The 11,854-nt window shown below is 47.3% G+C and overlaps 1 protein-coding gene across 1 annotated transcript in view; it reads right to left on the bottom strand.

Moving 5' to 3' along the window:
* Window positions 1–11,854, bottom strand: part of LOC308284287 (histone H1-like) — a gene marked incomplete at both ends in the record, with an annotated part of 74,189 nt that overhangs the window by 49,502 nt on the left and 12,833 nt on the right. The window lies entirely within an intron of this gene.

Below are 11,854 nucleotides of genomic sequence, written 5' to 3'. Positions count from 1 at the left end.
GTAGCCGGCGGTGACCCGGAGAAGAGCGGCGGCTCAGCGCGGCGATACAAGAGGATCAAGGTGATCGCTTCGCACTGGTAACTCATTTCTATCGTGTGATTACGTGTATATTAATATTTTTTTCTTACTGTGCAGGGGGCTCCCATTGACGACTACACTTTGAGGCTCTCCAAGAAGTTGGAAAAGTTGCACAACAAAGTTGCATTTAGCCGTGGTCTTTACAATGTTACTAAGGCAGAAATCAAAATGCTGAGCGAGGCGCGGGAGAAAGAATGCCAGCTTCTTCGTAAGGGGCCGTACGTGTCTATGAAGGGGGAGACCTACACGCCCAGAAAGAAGCGCCGTAAGACCGCTGGCGCAACCGTAAGGAAGCTCTCTCCGATGGAGGAAGCCGAACTGACCAAATGGAAGGCGAAGTACGATGAAGACGGGGCGAAGACTTACGATGTTGTGATGGTCTCTGATGTCGATGTTGGTGTGAACATCAGTGGCGTCATCTACACCTTCGTTGTTGGCAGAGAATCTGGGCGCCAAGTCAAGCATCTGGTGCCGATGCTTGAAGGCGAATAATCTGTATGTTATGATGTTGTTATGTTTGAATAAAGAAAAAAAAAAGGTTTTTTTAAAAGCCTTTACATTTTCACTAAAGAGTTTCCTCCGAACTAAAGGGTCCTTTTAAGGGCCGGTCATTTCCAAAATGTTTTGGCCACAGCTTAGGTGGCATGCACTTGGGCCGTTGTGTGTGGGCCAACCACCTATTTTATAAGAGTATCCTCAATTATACTTATGTGACCACGGTCACATGCGAGATGACACAAATGGGGCCCCTGCTAAAATACATTTAATGTATTACAAGGTTAAACGTTAAACATCGTAGCTGGCCTGTGTTCTAATCCAAATCATCTTTTCCTTACATGCTTACAAAGCCACCCACCACCCATGTTAGATATTGTGTTATGTGACCTTTTGGTTCAACATGAAAACGACATGAATAGTAAGTACCATTACACATAATAGCATAGGGATTGGATATACATCAATTCAATTCAAATGAGCTTTATTGGCATGAGAAAACATACGTTTATATTGCCAAAGCAAGTGTCAAAAATAAAATAAAAACAGATGAAAATGGGGAACATATATACCGCTGGAGAGGGTATAAACAGAGCTACTTTATGTTGCATTGTCATTTTATACAGGGTATAAACAAATAGCACTGTTTTTTTCCTCAATAAAATTTAGATAGTATAAGAAAATAAATAAAACAAAGAGAAAGACTCATATCATATCGAACATGGGATTGAATTGTGTTTGTGTGTGTGTGTGTGTGTGTGGGGGGGGGGGGGCTGCTGATCTGCCTGTCCTCCCTTACGTCCTCAGACTCAGAGGAACCTCCTTCTTTGGGGATGACAGGGGGCAGGGCTCTGGGAGGAGCCATAGGGAGGACGATGATGCTGATTGGAGGGGAGCTCAACCGCGCTCTCATCCTTTTTTGTGATTGGTGGGGCGCACACAGAGTCTGCTTTTCTTTCTTTAGTTGAAGCTATAAAATGTCTCGCGCGCCTCTCAACCAGCACATTTCTCCGAGCTACTACTCCAGAAAAATAACTAGCACCGGTGCGTCTGGCTCTTTCAAGATGAACAAGAAGGCAGAAGCGGTGAAGGCGAAGAAGCCTGCCACAAAGAAAGTAGTGAAAGCAAAGAAGCCCGCTGCCGCCAAGAAACTAGCCGCTGCTAAGAAGCCCAGGGAGGCGGCATCAAAGAAGCCCGCATCCACGAAATCACCCAAGAAAGCTAAGAAGCCTGCTGCTAAAAAAGTAGCTGCTAAAAAAACTACCCTGTTCATTCCCTACATGCACAAATGATATGGCAACTCCCAGCCCATGATTGTTTGCTTCTGAAACAAGGAGGGAGGTGCCTATTCCACCTGTCCTCCCTTACGTCCTCATGTCAGAGATAAATACTGACGCATTCGCCAACCGTGTCCCATTCGACTCTGTACTTCCTACAAGAGACATGGACATGGAGCCGAGCGATGAGGAAGAGCAAGCTGGCCGCCTCTCTCCAGCAACGATCAGGTTTAGGAAGCTGGTGCTCGAAGCTGAACAGCGAGACCGCGCCCGCCGGCACGAGCAAAGCGATGGCGTCTCCTACGACTTCCCCTCCTCAAGCAACGAGGAGCTGGGAGAGGGATTATCGGGGAATGTTTCCCCCGAAAATGTCAGCGAAGTGGAGGCCGACCCCCAGAAGCTGTTCCCGGGTGAGACTGACGACTACAATCGTGGCTACGTGGACGGCATGATGGCCGGCAAGTTCGTCTCCGTAGCCGGCGGTGACCCGGAGAAGAGCGGCGGCTCAGCGCGGCGATACAAGAGGATCAAGGTGATCGCTTCGCACTGGTAACTCATTTCTATCGTGTGATTACGTGTATATTAATATTTTTTTCTTACTGTGCAGGGGGCTCCCATTGACGACTACACTTTGAGGCTCTCCAAGAAGTTGGAAAAGTTGCACAACAAAGTTGCATTTAGCCGTGGTCTTTACAATGTTACTAAGGCAGAAATCAAAATGCTGAGCGAGGCGCGGGAGAAAGAATGCCAGCTTCTTCGTAAGGGGTCGTACGTGTCTATGAAGGGGGAGACCTACACGCCCAGAAAGAAGCGCCGTAAGACCGCTGGCGCAACCGTAAGGAAGCTCTCTCCGATGGAGGAAGCCGAACTGACCAAATGGAAGGCGAAGTACGATGAAGACGGGGCGAAGACTTACGATGTTGTGATGGTCTCTGATGTCGATGTTGGTGTGAACATCAGTGGCGTCATCTACACCTTCGTTGATGGCAGAGAATCTGGGCGCCAAGTCAAGCATCTGGTGCCGATGCTTGAAGGCGAATAATCTGTATGTTATGATGTTGTTATGTTTGAATAAAGAAAAAAAAAAGGTTTTTTTAAAAGCCTTTACATTTTCACTAAAGAGTTTCCTCCGAACTAAAGGGTCCTTTTAAGGGCCGGTCATTTCCAAAATGTTTTGGCCACAGCTTAGGTGGCATGCACTTGGGCCGTTGTGTGTGGGCCAACCACCTATTTTATAAGAGTATCCTCAATTATACTTATGTGACCACGGTCACATGCGAGATGACACAAATGGGGCCCCTGCTAAAATACATTTAATGTATTACAAGGTTAAACGTTAAACATCGTAGCTGGCCTGTGTTCTAATCCAAATCATCTTTTCCTTACATGCTTACAAAGCCACCCACCACCCATGTTAGATATTGTGTTATGTGACCTTTTGGTTCAACATGAAAACGACATGAATAGTAAGTACCATTACACATAATAGCATAGGGATTGGATATACATCAATTCAATTCAAATGAGCTTTATTGGCATGAGAAAACATACGTTTATATTGCCAAAGCAAGTGTCAAAAATAAAATAAAAACAGATGAAAATGGGGAACATATATACCGCTGGAGAGGGTATAAACAGAGCTACTTTATGTTGCATTGTCATTTTATACAGGGTATAAACAAATAGCACTGTTTTTTTCCTCAATAAAATTTAGATAGTATAAGAAAATAAATAAAACAAAGAGAAAGACTCATATCATATCGAACATGGGATTGAATTGTGTTTGTGTGTGTGTGTGTGTGGGGGGGGGGGGGGGGGGGGGCTGCTGATCTGCCTGTCCTCCCTTACGTCCTCAGACTCAGAGGAACCTCCTTCTTTGGGGATGACAGGGGGCAGGGCTCTGGGAGGAGCCATAGGGAGGACGATGATGCTGATTGGAGGGGAGCTCAACCGCGCTCTCATCCTTTTTTGTGATTGGTGGGGCGCACACAGAGTCTGCTTTTCTTTCTTTAGTTGAAGCTATAAAATGTCTCGCGCGCCTCTCAACCAGCACATTTCTCCGAGCTACTACTCCAGAATACTAACTAGCACCGGTGCGTCTGGCTCTTTCAAGATGAACAAGAAGGCAGAAGCGGTGAAGGCGAAGAAGCCTGCCACAAAGAAAGTAGTGAAAGCAAAGAAGCCCGCTGCCGCCAAGAAACTAGCCGCTGCTAAGAAGCCCAGGGAGGCGGCATCAAAGAAGCCCGCATCCACGAAATCACCCAAGAAAGCTAAGAAGCCTGCTGCTAAAAAAGTAGCTGCTAAAAAAACTACCCTGTTCATTCCCTACATGCACAAATGATATGGCAACTCCCAGCCCATGATTGTTTGCTTCTGAAACAAGGAGGGAGGTGCCTATTCCACCTGTCCTCCCTTACGTCCTCATGTCAGAGATAAATACTGACGCATTCGCCAACCGTGTCCCATTCGACTCTGTACTTCCTACAAGAGACATGGACATGGAGCCGAGCGATGAGGAAGAGCAAGCTGGCCGCCTCTCTCCAGCAACGATCAGGTTTAGGAAGCTGGTGCTCGAAGCTGAACAGCGAGACCGCGCCCGCCGGCACGAGCAAAGCGATGGCGTCTCCTACGACTTCCCCTCCTCAAGCAACGAGGAGCTGGGAGAGGGATTATCGGGGAATGTTTCCCCCGAAAATGACAGCGAAGTGGAGGCCGACCCCCAGAAGCTGTTCCCGGGTGAGACTGACGACTACAATCGTGGCTACGTGGACGGCATGATGGCCGGCAAGTTCGTCTCCGTAGCCGGCGGTGACCCGGAGAAGAGCGGCGGCTCAGCGCGGCGATACAAGAGGATCAAGGTGATCGCTTCGCACTGGTAACTCATTTCTATCGTGTGATTACGTGTATATTAATATTTTTTTCTTACTGTGCAGGGGGCTCCCATTGACGACTACACTTTCAGGCTCTCCAAGAAGTTGGAAAAGTTGCACAACAAAGTTGCATTTAGCCGTGGTCTTTACAATGTTACTAAGGCAGAAATCAAAATGCTGAGCGAGGCGCGGGAGAAAGAATGCCAGCTTCTTCGTAAGGGGCCGTACGTGTCTATGAAGGGGGAGACCTACACGCCCAGAAAGAAGCGCCGTAAGACCGCTGGCGCAACCGTAAGGAAGCTCTCTCCGATGGAGGAAGCCGAACTGACCAAATGGAAGGCGAAGTACGATGAAGACGGGGCGAAGACTTACGATGTTGTGATGGTCTCTGATGTCGATGTTGGTGTGAACATCAGTGGCGTCATCTACACCTTCGTTGATGGCAGAGAATCTGGGCGCCAAGTCAAGCATCTGGTGCCGATGCTTGAAGGCGAATAATCTGTATGTTATGATGTTGTTATGTTTGAATAAAGAAAAAAAAAAGTTTTTTTAAAAGCCTTTACATTTTCACTAAAGAGTTTCCTCCGAACTAAAGGGTCCTTTTAAGGGCCGGTCATTTCCAAAATGTTTTGGCCACAGCTTAGGTGGCATGCACTTGGGCCGTTGTGTGTGGGCCAACCACCTATTTTATAAGAGTATCCTCAATTATACTTATGTGACCACGGTCACATGCGAGATGACACAAATGGGGCCCCTGCTAAAATACATTTAATGTATTACAAGGTTAAACGTTAAACATCGTAGCTGGCCTGTGTTCTAATCCAAATCATCTTTTCCTTACATGCTTACAAAGCCACCCACCACCCATGTTAGATATTGTGTTATGTGACCTTTTGGTTCAACATGAAAACGACATGAATAGTAAGTACCATTACACATAATAGCATAGGGATTGGATATACATCAATTCAATTCAAATGAGCTTTATTGGCATGAGAAAACATACGTTTATATTGCCAAAGCAAGTGTCAAAAATAAAATAAAAACAGATGAAAATGGGGAACATATATACCGCTGGAGAGGGTATAAACAGAGCTACTTTATGTTGCATTGTCATTTTATACAGGGTATAAACAAATAGCACTGTTTTTTTCCTCAATAAAATTTAGATAGTATAAGAAAATAAATAAAACAAAGAGAAAGACTCATATCATATCGAACATGGGATTGAATTGTGTTTGTGTGTGTGTGTGTGTGTGGGGGGGGGGGGGGGGGGGGGCTGCTGATCTGCCTGTCCTCCCTTACGTCCTCAGACTCAGAGGAACCTCCTTCTTTGGGGATGACAGGGGGCAGGGCTCTGGGAGGAGCCATAGGGAGGACGATGATGCTGATTGGAGGGGAGCTCAACCGCGCTCTCATCCTTTTTTGTGATTGGTGGGGCGCACACAGAGTCTGCTTTTCTTTCTTTAGTTGAAGCTATAAAATGTCTCGCGCGCCTCTCAACCAGCACATTTCTCCGAGCTACTACTCCAGAATACTAACTAGCACCGGTGCGTCTGGCTCTTTCAAGATGAACAAGAAGGCAGAAGCGGTGAAGGCGAAGAAGCCTGCCACAAAGAAAGTAGTGAAAGCAAAGAAGCCCGCTGCCGCCAAGAAACTAGCCGCTGCTAAGAAGCCCAGGGAGGCGGCATCAAAGAAGCCCGCATCCACGAAATCACCCAAGAAAGCTAAGAAGCCTGCTGCTAAAAAAGTAGCTGCTAAAAAAACTACCCTGTTCATTCCCTACATGCACAAATGATATGGCAACTCCCAGCCCATGATTGTTTGCTTCTGAAACAAGGAGGGAGGTGCCTATTCCACCTGTCCTCCCTTGCGTCCTCATGTCAGAGATAAATACTGACGCATTCGCCAACCGTGTCCCATTCGACTCTGTACTTCCTACAAGAGACATGGACATGGAGCCGAGCGATGAGGAAGAGCAAGCTGGCCGCCTCTCTCCAGCAACGATCAGGTTTAGGAAGCTGGTGCTCGAAGCTGAACAGCGAGACCGCGCCCGCCGGCACGAGCAAAGCGATGGCGTCTCCTACGACTTCCCCTCCTCAAGCAACGAGGAGCTGGGAGAGGGATTATCGGGGAATGTTTCCCCCGAAAATGTCAGCGAAGTGGAGGCCGACCCCCAGAAGCTGTTCCCGGGTGAGACTGACGACTACAATCGTGGCTACGTGGACGGCATGATGGCCGGCAAGTTCGTCTCCGTAGCCGGCGGTGACCCGGAGAAGAGCGGCGGCTCAGCGCGGCGATACAAGAGGATCAAGGTGATCGCTTCGCACTGGTAACTCATTTCTATCGTGTGATTACGTGTATATTAATATTTTTTTCTTACTGTGCAGGGGGCTCCCATTGACGACTACACTTTGAGGCTCTCCAAGAAGTTGGAAAAGTTGCACAACAAAGTTGCATTTAGCCGTGGTCTTTACAATGTTACTAAGGCAGAAATCAAAATGCTGAGCGAGGCGCGGGAGAAAGAATGCCAGCTTCTTCGTAAGGGGCCGTACGTGTCTATGAAGGGGGAGACCTACACGCCCAGAAAGAAGCGCCGTAAGACCGCTGGCGCAACCGTAAGGAAGCTCTCTCCGATGGAGGAAGCCGAACTGACCAAATGGAAGGCGAAGTACGATGAAGACGGGGCGAAGACTTACGATGTTGTGATGGTCTCTGATGTCGATGTTGGTGTGAACATCAGTGGCGTCATCTACACCTTCGTTGATGGCAGAGAATCTGGGCGCCAAGTCAAGCATCTGGTGCCGATGCTTGAAGGCGAATAATCTGTATGTTATGATGTTGTTATGTTTGAATAAAGAAAAAAAAAAGGTTTTTTTAAAAGCCTTTACATTTTCACTAAAGAGTTTCCTCCGAACTAAAGGGTCATTTTAAGGGCCGGTCATTTCCAAAATGTTTTGGCCACAGCTTAGGTGGCATGCACTTGGGCCGTTGTGTGTGGGACAACCACCTATTTTATAAGAGTATCCTCAATTATACTTATGTGACCACGGTCACATGCGAGATGACACAAATGGGGCCCCTGCTAAAATACATTTAATGTATTACAAGGTTAAACGTTAAACATCGTAGCTGGCCTGTGTTCTAATCCAAATCATCTTTTCCTTACATGCTTACAAAGCCACCCACCACCCATGTTAGATATTGTGTTATGTGACCTTTTGGTTCAACATGAAAACGACATGAATAGTAAGTACCATTACACATAATAGCATAGGGATTGGATATACATCAATTCAATTCAAATGAGCTTTATTGGCATGAGAAAACATACGTTTATATTGCCAAAGCAAGTGTCAAAAATAAAATAAAAACAGATGAAAATGGGGAACATATATACCGCTGGAGAGGGTATAAACAGAGCTACTTTATGTTGCATTGTCATTTTATACAGGGTATAAACAAATAGCACTGTTTTTTTCCTCAATAAAATTTAGATAGTATAAGAAAATAAATAAAACAAAGAGAAAGACTCATATCATATCGAACATGGGATTGAATTGTGTTTGTGTGTGTGTGTGTGTGGGGGGGGGGGGGGGCTGCTGATCTGCCTGTCCTCCCTTACGTCCTCAGACTCAGAGGAACCTCCTTCTTTGGGGATGACAGGGGGCAGGGCTCTGGGAGGAGCCATAGGGAGGACGATGATGCTGATTGGAGGGGAGCTCAACCGCGCTCTCATCCTTTTTTGTGATTGGTGGGGCGCACACAGAGTCTGCTTTTCTTTCTTTAGTTGAAGCTATAAAATGTCTCGCGTGCCTCTCAACCAGCACATTTCTCCGAGCTACTACTCCAGAATACTAACTAGCACCGGTGCGTCTGGCTCTTTCAAGATGAACAAGAAGGCAGAAGCGGTGAAGGCGAAGAAGCCTGCCACAAAGAAAGTAGTGAAAGCAAAGGAGCCCGCTGCCGCCAAGAAACTAGCCGCTGCTAAGAAGCCCAGGGAGGCGGCATCAAAGAAGCCCGCATCCACGAAATCACCCAAGAAAGCTAAGAAGCCTGCTGCTAAAAAAGTAGCTGCTAAAAAAACTACCCTGTTCATTCCCTACATGCACAAATGATATGGCAACTCCCAGCCCATGATTGTTTGCTTCTGAAACAAGGAGGGAGGTGCCTATTCCACCTGTCCTCCCTTACGTCCTCATGTCAGAGATAAATACTGACGCATTCGCCAACCGTGTCCCATTCGACTCTGTACTTCCTACAAGAGACATGGACATGGAGCCGAGCGATGAGGAAGAGCAAGCTGGCCGCCTCTCTCCAGCAACGATCAGGTTTAGGAAGCTGGTGCTCGAAGCAGAACAGCGAGACCGCGCCCGCCGGCACGAGCAAAGCGATGGCGTCTCCTACGACTTCCCCTCCTCAAGCAACGAGGAGCTGGGAGAGGGATTATCGGGGAATGTTTCCCCCGAAAATGTCAGCGAAGTGGAGGCCGACCCCCAGAAGCTGTTCCCGGGTGATACTGACGACTACAATCGTGGCTACGTGGACGGCATGATGGCCGGCAAGTTCGTCTCCGTAGCCGGCGGTGACCCGGAGAAGAGCGGCGGCTCAGCGCGGCGATACAAGAGGATCAAGGTGATCGCTTCGCACTGGTAACTCATTTCTATCGTGTGATTACGTGTATATTAATATTTTTTTCTTACTGTGTAGGGGGCTCCCATTGACGACTACACTTTGAGGCTCTCCAAGAAGTTGGAAAAGTTGCACAACAAAGTTGCATTTAGCCGTGGTCTTTACAATGTTACTAAGGCAGAAATCAAAATGCTGAGCGAGGCGCGGGAGAAAGAATGCCAGCTTCTTCGTAAGGGGCCGTACGTGTCTATGAAGGGGGAGACCTACACGCCCAGAAAGAAGCGCCGTAAGACCGCTGGCGCAACCGTAAGGAAGCTCTCTCCGATGGAGGAAGCCGAACTGACCAAATGGAAGGCGAAGTACGATGAAGACGGGGCGAAGACTTACGATGTTGTGATGGTCTCTGATGTCGATGTTGGTGTGAACATCAGTGGCGTCATCTACACCTTCGTTGTTGGCAGAGAATCTGGGCGCCAAGTCAAGCATCTGGTGCCGATGCTTGAAGGCGAATAATCTGTATGTTATGATGTTGTTATGTTTGAATAAAGAAAAAAAAAAGGTTTTTTTAAAAGCCTTTACATTTTCACTAAAGAGTTTCCTCCGAACTAAAGGGTCCTTTTAAGGGCCGGTCATTTCCAAAATGTTTTGGCCACAGCTTAGGTGGCATGCACTTGGGCCGTTGTGTGTGGGCCAACCACCTATTTTATAAGAGTATCCTCAATTATACTTATGTGACCACGGTCACATGCGAGATGACACAAATGGGGCCCCTGCTAAAATACATTTAATGTATTACAAGGTTAAACGTTAAACATCGTAGCTGGCCTGTGTTCTAATCCAAATCATCTTTTCCTTACATGCTTACAAAGCCACCCACCACCCATGTTAGATATTGTGTTATGTGACCTTTTGGTTCAACATGAAAACGACATGAATAGTAAGTACCATTACACATAATAGCATAGGGATTGGATATACATCAATTCAATTCAAATGAGCTTTATTGGCATGAGAAAACATACGTTTATATTGCCAAAGCAAGTGTCAAAAATAAAATAAAAACAGATGAAAATGGGGAACATATATACCGCTGGAGAGGGTATAAACAGAGCTACTTTATGTTGCATTGTCATTTTATACAGGGTATAAACAAATAGCACTGTTTTTTTCCTCAATAAAATTTAGATAGTATAAGAAAATAAATAAAACAAAGAGAAAGACTCATATCATATCGAACATGGGATTGAATTGTGTTTGTGTGTGTGTGTGTGTGTGTGTGGGGGGGGGGGGGGGGGCTGCTGATCTGCCTGTCCTCCCTTACGTCCTCAGACTCAGAGGAACCTCCTTCTTTGGGGATGACAGGGGGCAGGGCTCTGGGAGGAGCCATAGGGAGGACGATGATGCTGATTGGAGGGGAGCTCAACCGCGCTCTCATCCTTTTTTGTGATTGGTGGGGCGCACACAGAGTCTGCTTTTCTTTCTTTAGTTGAAGCTATAAAATGTCTCGCGCGCCTCTCAACCAGCACATTTCTCCGAGCTACTACTCCAGAAAACTAACTAGCACCGGTGCGTCTGGCTCTTTCAAGATGAACAAGAAGGCAGAAGCGGTGAAGGCGAAGAAGCCTGCCACAAAGAAAGTAGTGAAAGCAAAGAAGCCCGCTGCCGCCAAGAAACTAGCCGCTGCTAAGAAGCCCAGGGAGGCGGCATCAAAGAAGCCCGCATCCACGAAATCACCCAAGAAAGCTAAGAAGCCTGCTGCTAAAAAAGTAGCTGCTAAAAAAACTACCCTGTTCATTCCCTACATGCACAAATGATATGGCAACTCCCAGCCCATGATTGTTTGCTTCTGAAACAAGGAGGGAGGTGCCTATTCCACCTGTCCTCCCTTACGTCCTCATGTCAGAGATAAATACTGACGCATTCGCCAACCGTGTCCCATTCGACTCTGTACTTCCTACAAGAGACATGGACATGGAGCCGAGCGATGAGGAAGAGCAAGCTGGCCGCCTCTCTCCAGCAACGATCAGGTTTAGGAAGCTGGTGCTCGAAGCTGAACAGCGAGACCGCGCCCGCCGGCACGAGCAAAGCGATGGCGTCTCCTACGACTTCCCCTCCTCAAGCAACGAGGAGCTGGGAGAGGGATTATCGGGGAATGTTTCCCCCGAAAATGTCAGCGAAGTGGAGGCCGACCCCCAGAAGCTGTTCCCGGGTGAGACTGACGACTACAATCGTGGCTACGTGGACGGCATGATGGCCGGCAAGTTCGTCTCCGTAGCCGGCGGTGACCCGGAGAAGAGCGGCGGCTCAGCGCGGCGATACAAGAGGATCAAGGTGATCGCTTCGCACTGGTAACTCATTTCTATCGTGTGATTACGTGTATATTAATATTTTTTTCTTACTGTGTAGGGGGCTCCCATTGACGACTACACTTTGAGGCTCTCCAAGAAGTTGGAAAAGTTGCACAACAAAGTTGCATTTAGCCGTGGTCTTTACAATGTTACT

The sequence above is a fragment of the Nannobrachium achirus genome (genome assembly GCF_963921795.1).
Source record: "Nannobrachium achirus genome assembly, chromosome: 4".
Taxonomy (NCBI): Eukaryota; Metazoa; Chordata; class Actinopteri; order Myctophiformes; family Myctophidae; genus Nannobrachium; species Nannobrachium achirus.
The sequence above is the reverse complement of the archived record's forward strand: the minus strand, read 5'-3'. Positions and strand labels throughout refer to the sequence as shown.